Consider the following 11,044-nt stretch of genomic DNA (forward strand, 5'->3'; position numbering starts at 1 on the left):
GCAACATTTGATATTTAAATTGTAAATTTGGTAGGAATAAATTGCAATTTTGGAAACTAGACTTATCAAAGAATTCATCTAGGGCTGTGTTGAGCATGTTGAACCCATAGGTGATTCACAGGACTTTTCAAAAAATGTAGACGTGAAAGTGAAAATTATTTTTTTTCTGCTAAAATGTTATTTTAGCCCCAAATTTGTAATTTTCACAATGGATAATAGGAGAAAATGGACCCCATAATTTGTTACACAATTTCTCCCTAATGCAATACTACCCCATATGTGGTCACAAATTGCTGTTTGAGCATGCGGCTGGGCTCAGAAAGGCAAGAGATCTAATCATTTTTGGAGCGTTAATTTGTCTGAAATAGATTGTGAATGCCATGCGGCATTTGCTGACCCTCTGACATACTGTAGGTTACTAGCAGGTGCGTGAGATGCAGTGACGAGCAGGAGGCAGCGCAAGTGTTAACGAGTGTTTTTTATATAACAAGAGGAAAAAAATGACAAAGCTTTCTCCACGCAGGGAGTTGATATGTACAAGATGCACAGCAGTATTGCGCGGGCAGCTATATGAAAGTGCAGTATAATGCGGTGACAGCCTGACTTCAGCTGTCAACAACGGTAAACAAGAAAAGAGTTGCTAACGGCGGGGAAGGAAAAACGTAGGGTTCAACTTATCAGACTGTTGTCTGGAGGGAGGTGGTTGGAACATCCCACGATGGTGCCGCAGACGGCGTGTCACATTGAGGAAGCGGTCCTGGAAGCCCCAGAGGCACTGTCTCTTGGCGGTGGCGAAGAGTCTGGGAACTTTTGGTGGGCCGCTGTATGTCCGGGTACCAGTGGCTGTTGTTTCCGCGTATAAGGAGGAGGGATCTGGTCTCAAGGCCGCAGCCGCGGCTGTAGAGTTGAAGTCTCTGATGGGGCTGTGCAACCTAAGCTGTCACAGTGGTCAAGCGTTGTGCAGTAGGGTTGGCGTTTCCTGCCTGCGGTCGCGTAGGGTCGGCGTCCAGCAGCGGTAAGCGGTCAATGGCGCTGTTGCTGGATGCAGGGTAGTACACACTCAAGCGTAATCTGCCGTCCGTTGGATTGCCCGCAGGGAGGGAGCAAACCTTCACCTGACGCAAACTCCTTACTTCCCGCCAAAAGCCCCAGGTTCCCGCGCCCAGACCCTTTTATAACAGACCAGCCCTTGGCAGCTGGGGTCACAGGTCCGTCCCGGTCAGGTTCTCTGTCCCTCTGCAACACTAGTGGCAGACCCAATGGTTCTGGCCCAGAGACACCATTGCCTCTATTGTTCCGGTCCTTCCTCCCACAATACCAAAACAGTATAACCCCCCCAAAACTGACCCTACTTTGGAAACTAGACCCCTCCTTGAATTTGTATAATGGTTTACTGAGCATCTTTAACCTACAAGTGATTCACAAAACTTTATAACATTTAGATCTGAAAACAAAAGACTACATTTTTTCCACTAAAATACTGTTTTAGCACCAAATTATAATTTATACAAGGGGAAATAGGAGAAAATGGACCACACAATTTATAATGCAATTTTCTCTGAACCTCACAGTATATATAGATGCACAGTACTGTTTGAGCACACGGCAGGGATCGGACGGGAAGGAGCGTTACTTGGCTTTTAGAATGCAGATTCCATTTGAATAGATGGTGGGCTCTATTAGCCGAGCCCCTGAGGTGCCAGAACAGCAGAACCCTCCCGCCCCCAGGATGACCCCATATTGGAAACTTCACTGCTTAAGGAATTCAGCTAGGGGTGTAGTGCATATTTTGGACCCATGGGTGCATCACAGAATTTTCTGATATTGGGATGGGGAAGTATAACATTTTAGTGGTAAAAATGTAATTTTGTTATTTGCTGCAAATTTGACAGTTACACAGTGGTTAATAGGTGAAACTAAACCCCACAAATTATTGCTCAATTTTTTCCGAACATGGCGATGCCCTCTATATCAAAGGAAAGTACAGTTTGGCCACATATGAGGGCTGAGAAGGCAGGAGCGCCATTTCCTTTTTTAAACACAGATTTTGCTATAGTAGCTTACGGGCATCATTTGCCAGAACAGCAGAAAAACCCCAAAAGTGACCACATTGTTGAAATTGCATCTCTCAATTAATCAATGGCTACAGTGACTATTTTGTAACATCTACACCAGGCAATATTCTGGTGAATTGCAAGTATGCCAGTTTAGTGTCCATAAATTGTGTCCACATACAGTGTAGAGCCCCATATATTGTAGCGCTCCCATTCATTGTGCACAGCTTGTGCTTCTGGTGACACATATGGATCGCCCGCTAGGGCCGTGGGGAGACTCGGTACCAGGCTGGTCCTTAAAGGGGATGTGCTGTGAGTTCATTTTTCCCTTCACCATTGAGGTCTGATGAACTCCCTCCTCTGGTGAAGGAAGGTAGTGAGGCTGATTATCAAACACCTGGGCAGCTAGATGATGACTGGGTGGCTGGAATTGAGGACTGGATATAAGGCTGCCGACGCCCTTCTTCCTGGCTGGTGATTTTCCTGCTGGATTCTTGGAGACCAGTCTGATTCCTGCATCTCAAAGCTAAGTTTTTCTGCTCTGCTTTGTACTCTTCAGTTTTGTTTTTGTTTTGCCTTGTTTTTTGGGAGTTCTGCCATCCCCGGCCGGGAGTGAGCTGAATTCCATTTTTGTCTCTGATCTGTTGATCTTTTGCTCTGTCTTCAGAATATACCTGAGTGCTGATATAGTCTTTTGAAGCCTAGCGACTTCAGGGCCTGTTTTTCCTATCAGTCGGTTTGCTCATTTTGATAGGGTTTTTGCGGATGGCAGACAGCAGCTTTCCTATCCTGTCCTGTGTAGATAGCTTGGGCCCCATCATTTGCTCAACCTATCTTTCTATCTGTGTTAGTGTTTTCACCTTGCTTCACCGTCATTATATGTTGGGGGCTGCCTATTGCTTTGGGGTCTGCTCTGGGGCAGTTTAGTTTTTCCCCTGTCTTTAGGCTGTGTAGTTCTCCGGCTGTGATCGAGGGGTCTAGGGCACCGTAGGAACCCCCCACGGCTACTGCTAGTTGTTGTGGATAGGTCCAGGGGTCTGCAATCCGATAGCTGCCAACCTCTCTGGTTTTTCTGGACTTAGCTGGCATTTTGTTTTTTCCTCCTTCGGTGACTCATCATAACAGGGATGTGTCATGGCAGCAGTGACCCGGTCCATGGCCCTGAGCATCCAATTAAAGAGATATTTACAAGGGATACAGTTTATAATAAAGTGTGATGCCACCTGTGGTATTCGGTCAGGGGACCGACGCCACTATGCAGATCCTCTGGGATGGTGACAAGGCAGCAGAGATGGTTTAGCTCTCTACAGATACAGCTGTATACCAGGGCAGTTTGGATGTAGCTGTTAAAGGTGAGAAAAGGAAATTCACAGTTGATTTAACTGAAAGGAGCTGTAATGGAAAATTCCATATATCATGAGAAACAGCTGGCCTGTGTTATAATATTCAGTACTGAATATCTGGTCTAAAAGTCTGGAATAAGAGGCGTCTGGTAAGCAGCGGAAACTGAAGGTAATGAACTGAGATTTAATTAGAGGATATGCCACATGTTGTGCATAGCAGGCTTGTGTCCCTGATATGGGACTGTTACTGTTAGAGGAAGTATGTCCTGCCCAGGTACGTGTGCCACGGGAGGACGCGCTGGTTAGAAAGGCACGTGAGTGCAGGGGAATAGCGCTGTGTCTGTGTCCGGGAGGGCGTACACACGTACTCAAGTGCCTTTCTAACCAGCGCGTCCTCCTCCCATGGCACACGTACCTGGGCAGGACAACATGTGGCATATCCTCTAATTAAATCTCAGTTCATTACCTTCAGTTTCCACTGCTTACCAGACGCCTCTTATGCCTGACGTCTGACTCACTGTCTCTGCACTCTTTCCTGCTCTCTAAGTTCTTCCCCTTTTCCTACCTTCTCCACTCACTCCCCCAACACCCTTTACTACCCAGCCTGGAATGAGACCATCCTCCCTTAGGGTAAGTCCAGGGTGCCCTGCTGCAATAGTCTTTGTTGGGTTCAGATGTTAGAGTCCTGGGTGGTGCTCCCTCCTTACCTGAGAGTGAGGTATCACACCTCCGGATGAGATGCAGTACCACTGTGGCGACTGAACCCTCAGGGGCACCACACATACCCTTTAAATTGTTCAGTACTCTCTCCCCACTACAATAATGCCAAACATGTAGGCGCTTACTGTGGTTTAGGCACAGTGGGGCTCAGAAGGAGGGCATTTGGAAGCACAGAATTCACTGGATTTTTTTTTTTTTTTGGGGGGGGGGGCAGGGATCACTTTTCCAGAGTCCTTGTTCTACTACCAGTAACATGTGAACTCCCTTATATTTCTTTTTTTTATTAAGTTTTCAAAAGTTTTATTAATTTTTCAAAATTCAATACTAACAGAGGATATCTGTGCAATATATCAATAACACTGATCTCAGCTTTTCCATCAAGTAATCATGTATTGTATATTAACTTTTAAATATTAAGCAGTAATCATAATGTATTGGACAAGGAGGCAATATGAACGGTTAGTCCATGATTACACCCAAACGTAACATGTGCATATCACATATTAGCTGGAGATTATACCATTACTTTTCTAATTCTCGTCCTGTCTCATTGAAGTGGGGTGGACATAGGACTGTCTAACCAGGGATCCCATATGTGGGATATTCTATTCTTAGCTGCTAAGGACTGAGCCAAAGATAATTCATGTTGACAATTTACGTTAATTCTTTCAACCACTTCTCTAATAGAAGGTACATTCTGATCTTTCCATTTAACCGAGAGAGCTAATCTAGTCACAATTAAAATGTGAGTTAGGGAACCTAAGGTCACAAGGAACCTTATCCGTTCCAATGTGAAGTACCATTAATCTGGGGTCCAATAATATCTGCATCATGAGAACCTTTTTAATAAGATCAGCTACTCCCTCCCAAAATTTAGTGACTATGGGACAAAACCACCACAGATGACCCAATGTACATTACTCCCCACATCCTTTCCAATATAGTGAGTACTGATTTGGAACAAAATGAGCTAGTTTCGCTGGCCACTGGTACCATATGTGTATCTTTTTCAAATGTTCAAAATGGTTTATACACAAGTTTATACAAGTTGTATCACTCCCAAGCCCACTTTCCACTCGTCCGGTTCCAGGGATATGCCTAATTCCGATTTCCAGTGCTTCAGATAGGGTAGTTTATCAATTAAATCTATCTCATTCAGAGCTTTGTATAAGAACCCCTATATTTCCAGTGACCTATGATGGACCTGAGTGGGGGCTGGTTTTGTGTGGGATAAATTAGAGTTTTTATTGGTAACATTTAGGGGTACATAGCATTTTTTGATAGTTTCCAGTCTAATTCTGGGGTAACGTTATGTTCTGCGGCAGCACTTACCTTGCTGTTTCAATGTAAATTCCACAAAAATGCGATTCAGACACCGATGGAACTACCCACCATACTGAGGCAGATGGAGTCTTTTTGTATGGCTTTTGGTGTCTGTTCCTGTGGTATCCATCTTTTCAGGTGTTCACAGAACTGTGGACATCCATACTTGTGCACTAAAAAAGACACCTAAAATAACGTGACACCATTGGAACAGAGACCACATGGAGTCCAAAGTGTCTCCATCTGCCTCATAAGTTAGTGATTCCGTCGGGGGTTTTATCGAAAGGGCTCTTTTTGGGATTTACATGGAAATCCTGATGTAACCACTCAGCAAAGAGCACAGGATAAATGTGATCCGAGCTTTTCCCCAATTTTTGAGAGGGGAATAAGGCCCCTAATGACCGCCATTTTAATGCATATCAGCAGTCGTTAAGGGGTTAAATGTAGTTATTACTGTACAAGTGGGACACACCAAATACTGAAAGCTAAGGCTCACACACTTATGGCTCTCAGCCATGTGATATTAGATCATTTTCCTCATTTAAATAAATGGCAACGTCAAAGTAGTTTGATTTGGTTCGCTTTATCTACTTTTAGGTCAAATTTATGTAGATTTATGAAAATTCTAAGGGGGTTTACAAACTTTCATGCATACCCTCCCCAAAACTTTGGATGAAGTTAAGAGTTTTATGCAGTAATAATAATAATATGCAACTATGCCCATTTAAAGTATATGGCGTTTCTCTCAACTAGTAGATCTTTTAATGTCCATGTTTTCGTGTGATGCATGGATTTCATTACTATCTATGCAGCCTTTATCAATTTATTGACTTTCACTTCTGAATGCAAAGTGTTCAGAAGTGTTCATTGTCTCCGCTTGCCATTTATGAGAGACGTACAGGTGGTTTACCTTAATTTTCTCTTGTAGAACACCTTTGTTCTGAATTTGGGTTCAGTTGCATCTGATCACTTGTAGTATTTGGGATATCACTCATTTGTCCCAGAGCAGTCTGATTACCATCAGTTTTTTTTTCTTTAGCAAGTGGAGACCTTGAATTTAATGTAGAATTCACATCTTGAAGTATTTGGACAAGGACAAATACACACTATAAGATCCTTTGTCAGATTGCTTTATTTGCAGTTTCTTAATGCTTTGTAAATATATGTGGCACAAATGGCTGTGTGATGTGTAGATTAGGTCATTGTGTCCATGTGTGTAAAGGTACTGTCACACTTAGCGATGCACCAGCGATCCCGACCAGCGATATGATGTGATCAGGATCGCTGGTGCATCGCTGAGTGGTCGCTAGTGAGCTGCCACACAGGCAGATCTCACCAGCAACATCGCAGGGGTCGTTACTTACCTGTCACACTAGGCGATCCTGACGTCCTCCCGCCCGCGTCCACAGCGGATCTTTTAGCTGTCATACACTTTACAGATAACAATTTTTTTACTTTGGTCCTGTCTGGAAGGAAGATTAACAGCAACTAAAAAACAAACAAAAAAACATAAAGCAGACTAATCTGGAACCAACTATGGGGAACGTAAAAACAGGTAATAGTCTGTGGGTGAAGGGTATCTATAAAATTTCTTCTTATAACCTAAATAATATTCAGTTTATAAGAAAACTGACACTTAAAAACACTGTACTGTGAAAAAGATTAATGCAGCTGGAAAAAGAATGGTACTTATCCTGAAATCTCAATTATCAATAACTCTGAAAATGAGAATATACAGTACTATGCATAAGTTTTAGGCAGGGGTGGGAAAAATGCTGCAAATAATACTTTAAAAATGGAAATACATGTTTATATTTTTTTTTCCTTTAAATTCTTTAATTTTGAATGTTCAAAAACACATTAACATTTTATTATGACCATAATAAAAGGATATTAAGTCATTTCTAAAAAAAAAAAAACTCTCAAACAATAACATGGAAAGGCTTTGGAAGGGAGAGGAGTAGGGGAATTTGGGTGTAGGGGGAAGAGGAAGAGTCCTGTTTAAGCCCTTTACCTGCAAAGATGGTTTGCACGTTAGTGACCGGGCCAATTTTTACTATTCTGACCACTGTCACTTAATATGGTTATAACTCTGAAACACTTCAACGGATCCCACTGATTCTGCGGTAAATTTTTTTGTGATATATTGTACTTCATGACAGTGGTAAAATTTCTACGATATGACTTGCGTTTATTTATGAAAAAAAAAGAAATTTGGCAAAAATTTTGCAATTTTTAAACTTCGAATTTTCATGCCCGTAAATCACAGAGAAATGTCACACAAAAGTTGATAAACATTTCCAACATGTCAACTTTACATCAACACAATTTTGAAATCAGTTTTCTTGTTAGAAACTTAAAAGGGTTAAAAGTTGACCAGTGATTTTTCATTTTTCCAACAAAATTTACAAAATCATTTTTATTTAGATATCACATCACATTTAAAGTCACTTTGAGGGGTCTATATAATGGAAGATACTCAAATGTGACACCGTTCTAAAAACTGCACCCCTCAAGGTGCTCAAAACCACATTCAAGAATTTTATTAACCTGTCAGGTGCTTCACAGGAATTTTTGGAATGTGGTAAAAAAAAAATATTAACATTTAACTTTTTCATAATAAATATACTCCAGGAAAACAGGAAAAAAAAGGACCCCAACATTTGTTGTGTAATTTCTCCTGAGTATGCCAATCCCCCATATGAGGGAGAAAACTACTGTTTAGGCGCACGGCAGAACTCTGAAGGAAAGGAGAGTCTTGACTTTTTGAATGTAAAATTTCCTGGAATCATTTGCGGACGTCTCGTTTGGAGAGCCTATGATGTGCCTAAACAGTGGAAACCCCCACATGTGACCCCATTTTGGAAACTAGACCCCTCAAGGAATGAATTTAGATGTGCGGTGAGCAGTTTGAGCCCCCAAGGTGCTTCAAAGAAGTTTATACTGTTGAGCCGTGAAAATAAAATGACATTTTCCAAATATTGCATTTTCATAAGAATAACAGGAGAAATTGCACCATACAATTTATGGTGCAATTTCTCCAGAGTACCCCGATACCCCATATGTGGGGGAACACTACTTTTGAGGCATAATGCAAAGCTCAGAAGGGAAGAGGCGCCATATTGGAATTCAGACTTTGCTGGAATGGTTTGACTGTGCCATGTCACATTGGCAGAGCCCCTGAGGTGCCAGAACAACAGAAACCCCTTATATCTGAACTCATTTTACAAACTACACTCCCCAATGAATTCTTATAGGGGTACTGTGATCAGGGCCGGACTGGGACTAAAATTCAGCCCTGGCATTTGAAGTTACACAGGCCCACTAGTCACATGGTGACTATATAATATCTTTGTACACTTGTAGTTTACAAGAAGTGAGAGATTAACACGACTATATAACATGTAGTCAGAGCTGTGCCCAGTATTTCAGCTCAGTCCTATTTATTGCTTTTAGGTACAGTACTCCTCCCAAATCTCTGTCCCCTTTTGTATGCATGATTACAGAATTCCTGGCAGAACTGCTCTCTATTGGGCAACCAGACCCCCTGGTCATAGCCGCCCCTATCATACCTCCCAACTTTTGAAGAAGGGAAAGACAGACAAAGACTGCGGCGCACGCAGCCACACCCATGTCCACACCTAATCGCACCCATTTAGCACTGCTGATCACACTGACTGGTACTGAGGGCACAGTGGCTGGCACTAAGGAAGAGAGAAAACAGAGAGAGAGAAAAAAGAAAACAGAGAGAGCGAGAAAGAAAGGGGAAAGAAAGAAAGAACAGTGAGAGACAAAGAAAGAACAGTGAGAGACAGAGAAAGAGGGGAAAGAAAGAAAGAACAGAGAGACAGAGAAAGAACAGGGAGAGAAAGAAAGAAGTAAAGAAAAGAAAGAAAGAACAGAGAGAAAGAGAGGAAAGAAAAAGAAAGAAAGAGGGGAAGAAAGAACAGAGAGAGAAAGAAAGAACAGAGAGAGAAAGAAAAAGAGAGAAAGAAAGATTCTACAAAGATACTATAGCAGCCCGGCTCCCATTGTAGTGCCCACCTGAGCCTCCCGGTGCAGGACCTATCATGATCCGCTCACATGGCCGGCATCCCCGATTCCAAGGCGATCCTGCTGTCTGCGCTGTCGGAGGAGGACACGGTGATGGATCTGAAGCATTCCTGGTTCCGTCACAATCTCCTCAAGAAATTATCTCATTTCCGGTCAGCTTCCAGCGCATCACTTCAGGTGGAACATCATGTGTGAGTTTTAAAATGCTCCTCGGGGCTCCGCCGTATACTCCTGTGTCCGTGGGAAAAGCACGCTTTGTATGCTTTGTACACACTTGGCTCCGCTCCGTACATCCCGTACACATATGGCTCCAATCCATACACACACGGCTCCACTCTGACCACCTCGTACACGCGTGGCTCCTCTCCGTACATCTCGTACACATCCGGCTCCGCTCCGTACACCTCATACACGCGCGGCTCCTCTCCGTACACCTGCGGCTCCTCTCCGTACACCTGTGGCTCCTCTCCGTACACCTGCGGCTCCTCTCCGTACACCTGCGGCTCCTCTCCGTACACCTCGTACACGTGCGGCTCCGCTCCGTACACCTCGTACACCCACGGCTCCGCTCCGTACACCTCGTACACCCACGGCTCCGCTCCGTACACCTCGTACACACACGGCTCCGCTCCGTACACCTTGTACACACACGGCACCGCTCCATACACCTCATACACACACGGCTCCGCTCCGTACACCTCATACACACACAGCTCTGCTACATCCACACTGTAAATCCTGACCCCACACATACTTACCTCAACCAGCACCATGACAACAGCAAAGCAGAGTCTTGCAGTCGCAGACGGTAGAGGCAAGGCTGAGCGCACAGGACCTGTGATGAGGTCACAGGAGGGGCGGAGTCAGGGGTGACATGATCGGGGGTCTGGACAAAGGCTCCTGATCATGTGACCCCCTGACTCCTCCCCTCCTGTGACCTCATCACAGGTCCTGCGAACAGAGCGAGCAGGCAAGCGAGTGCGACGCTGTGAGTGGCTGCGGGGAGGAGGGGGTCTCATGCTAAGGCGAGGATGGGGGGCGTGGCGGCTTATCTCCCTGCAGTGCGGGAGGAACTTGGAAACTATCACCGCCGTGCCCGCAGAGGGCCGGCGGCAGGAGCAACAGTGGCCGCAGCAGCTGGTAAGCGGCCAGATGATCGGGCGCTGCCGCCCGCGGCCCAGGTGACAGCGGCCCAGCGGGAAAATGCCCGGTTGGTTATATTGCCAATCCGGGCCTGACTGTGATCATATTGACACTACATGTGCTTCACAGAATTTTATACCATTGAGTGGTGAAGAAAGAATAAATTACATTTTACCACTAAAATGTTGTTGTTTTAGCCCCAAGTTTTTAATTTTTCTAAGGGTTAATAGGAATTTTTTTTTTTTTTTAATAAAAAACTGAGGTCCATTTCTTCCTGAATACACCAATACCCTACATGTAATCAGGAAACATTTTTCAGGCACAGTACAAAGCTCAGAACGCAAGGAGCGCCAGATTTACTGTTATGGTTTGCAGGTGCCATGACTCACTGGGAGAGCCCATGAGGTG

The sequence above is a fragment of the Dendrobates tinctorius genome, unplaced genomic scaffold (genome assembly GCF_039654945.1).
Source record: "Dendrobates tinctorius isolate UK_male_01 unplaced genomic scaffold, ASM3965494v1 ptg000018l, whole genome shotgun sequence".
NCBI lineage: Eukaryota > Metazoa > Chordata > Amphibia > Anura > Dendrobatidae > Dendrobates > Dendrobates tinctorius.